Here is a 2,787-nt window from a genome sequence, read left to right as displayed (position 1 = left end):
CTGCCTATGAAGGCTCGGTTGGTATTTACCTCCACAGTATTCAGCAGGACCCGGACCGAGAAGCAGTTTCCGCAGGTTCTTTATCCCTGGGCCAGAGCAGTTCCGGGAGCCTGAATTCGGCTGCTCCGTGCTCGGTGTATGTTCTGATAGGAGCAGGCTCCAAGAAGCAGTTTCCGCGGGTTATTTAGCACTGAGCCTGAGTAATTTGTCTGTGAGCCGCAGGCGAATGGCAGCCTGAAATTACGTGTTCTATGGCTGAATGAGCTGCGATCAGTCGAAAACAGGGATGGTGACGTCAACTCTACAAGATGGTGGCCGCTGGCTTCCTCTGTGGTCTGACCGGTGTGGAGAACCGAATTGGACCGTTTCCTTCCCCCGTCTCAAACCCAGAATTCAGCACTGAGTACGGTGATTGCACAGCTGGCAGAAGCCCGCAGAAACTGCAGCACTGTATCTTTGCGTTGCTATCTCCTCGTTTCCCAGTGCGCGCCGCAGACTCTAGCCGCAGAGCGATTTGCTGAATAAGCAGCGTGACCCTCCGTGCAGACAAATCTCTCACGTTTGAGCCCCCGTAGCTGATCCTTGTGCGATGGAAATCCTTCCTCTAGGTTTTGGAGCACCCCAATTTTGCTGGAAATTCCTAACAAGATAGCTTTTAGCCATTCTAACTCGTCATTCTCCCGCACAGTGACGCGGTACACGGGAGTAATGCTCTCCCTTCGCTGCCATCTTCCCCTCACTCTTTTTAACTTTTTGAGATAGAGTTTTGCTAAATTGCTGAAGTCGACCTTGAACCTGTGATCCCCTCTTGCCTTTGCCTTAGCCTCCCAAGCTGTTGGGATACAGGCGTGTGCCTGGCTCACAGCATCTTTTAGAAATAAGGATTTACCACATCTGCTTGCTGGAATTCCCTAAAAAGTATGAAAAAAATTGGATTAGATGCATGTATAACTCCCCTAGTCATGTTGTTAAACTCAAGGCTATGCCATAGTCACATTTATATTAAAATGTTCTGAATTAAGAAGATAGAATGTTTTAGAATTTTGCTGAATGTTAGATTTTTATTTTGGAGGAAAATCAAGAACACAATAGGGGGGAAAAAAAAAGAAACACCAAAAAGCTACAAAGCCAGAGAATTGAAAAGACTTATCACAGTTAAGTCTGGCCAAAATAATAATTTTATTTAAATCAACACAATTTATTCTGGAAAAGAACAACACAGAACACTATAAGTATGAAGTGCCAGTCTTTTTTTTCCTGGTGGTGCTGGGGATTGGGCCTTATGCATTCGAGGCAAGTACTCTAGCAACTGAGCTACATACCCAGGCCAGAAGTGCCAGTGTTGATCAGGTACCAAGTCATCAACCACCTTGCTCTACAAGTGCCCCTTGTTCAGTCCTCACATCCTGAGACAGGCATTCGATGGCCCAATGCACGAGGCCAGGTGCCGAGAGACCTACAGTGAAGCTCCACTTCTCAGGTTCCTCCATGTCTCCACAGTTCATCTGCTTGTTCACTAAATTCAAAATTCAAATGCAGTACTTGTGGCTACATATACTAAAGTGACGTCTAAAATGATCAAATTGATTCTAAATATTAAAGCAGTGCCTAGTGGTATAAAAAATATAGCATACATGTAAACATACAACGATAAACAGAAAATTAACTCTATCTATACGTCTTATTAAAACTTAAAAGAGCTTTGGTTATCAATTTAAACTTTACTTGGATTTAATACAAATCCAGTTCCTAAATATTTGTTACATATATTAAAAGCAGTAATGAAAACCCACTCTGTCACAATAGGAATGATCCACTTCAATTTGACATTACGAGAGAGTCGCCCTCAACGCCCATCGCTGGCTCAAAAGAGAAGTCTGGGAGTTTAGGTTTCAACTTATGCCAATGCCAAAACCACAGGAAGCAAATGTGCATATATTAAAAAAATCTATTGAATGTAGAAGTCATATGGGACAGATAGTAATAACTCACTTCTTATTGTGAAATTGTATTTCATTCTAAGGACAAGCTATAATTTTTTGTCCCTAATCTTCACAATTATGTGGTAAATTTGTGCAATGCATTAATTCTAAAATGCTCTGCAGCCTATCATTTCTCAACATTGTCTGACCGTTATCTTGTTTGCAAAAGCTCATTTCAGATATTCTGTGCTATACTATGAACACCGACTATGAATCAAGACATTTATGTACCTTACATATTGATCAAGTTTAACGCCTATAATGTGTTCAATATGCTTGGTCTCCTGAAGATGTCGGCCTTGCACCTGCACACCACACACCGCAGTGGCTTCCATTCAGGGTTCCCCTCAAACCCCTGTGGAGGTGCCCTGTAGTCCCATCAAAGGATGAAAGTACAACTTTAGTTTAAGATCTTAAAAGGTGTTATTTTATAATTCTAGAATTGGGCACCACTTCATCCCATAAAATAGCACAGTGAAGCTCCACTCCACTGAGCAGAAGAAGTTGATTATAAAGCCTAAGAAGGGCTGAAAAAAAAAAAAAAAATAGAAGCAAAGAACAAAAAGCAGACTGATCATTTCAAAGTTACAGGGAGACAGAAAAACAGTATCAGGTTACTTTTTGGTAAGGATCGAGGCAGAGAGAATCCCAGATGCCATGAGAATGGAAACCAGCCTGTTTGGAAATTTTGGCTATTACCTCAGGCTCTTCTGATTTCTCTAGGTCAGATAACAAATTGGTTTCAGTCTGATGACAAGGAACTTCAATACGGGCAGTCTGTTGGGGCCAGTACAGGAGCCTAGTC

The 2,787-nt window shown here is 42.2% G+C and overlaps 1 long non-coding RNA gene across 1 annotated transcript; it reads right to left on the bottom strand.

The window, feature by feature from the left end:
* Positions 1–1,160: 1,160 nt before the first annotated feature.
* Positions 1,161–2,515, bottom strand: LOC139706493 (uncharacterized). Its single transcript, XR_011708118.1, has 2 exons — positions 2,214–2,515; positions 1,161–1,516 (listed from the first exon to the last, which is right to left on the bottom strand). It is a non-coding gene; the product is annotated as an uncharacterized lncRNA (long non-coding RNA).
* Between the last annotated feature and the right edge of the window lie 272 nt (positions 2,516–2,787).

This window comes from Marmota flaviventris, chromosome 7 (genome assembly GCF_047511675.1).
Source record: "Marmota flaviventris isolate mMarFla1 chromosome 7, mMarFla1.hap1, whole genome shotgun sequence".
In the NCBI taxonomy this organism is placed as follows: domain Eukaryota; kingdom Metazoa; phylum Chordata; class Mammalia; order Rodentia; family Sciuridae; genus Marmota; species Marmota flaviventris.
This window is presented reverse-complemented; position numbering and strand designations above follow the sequence as displayed.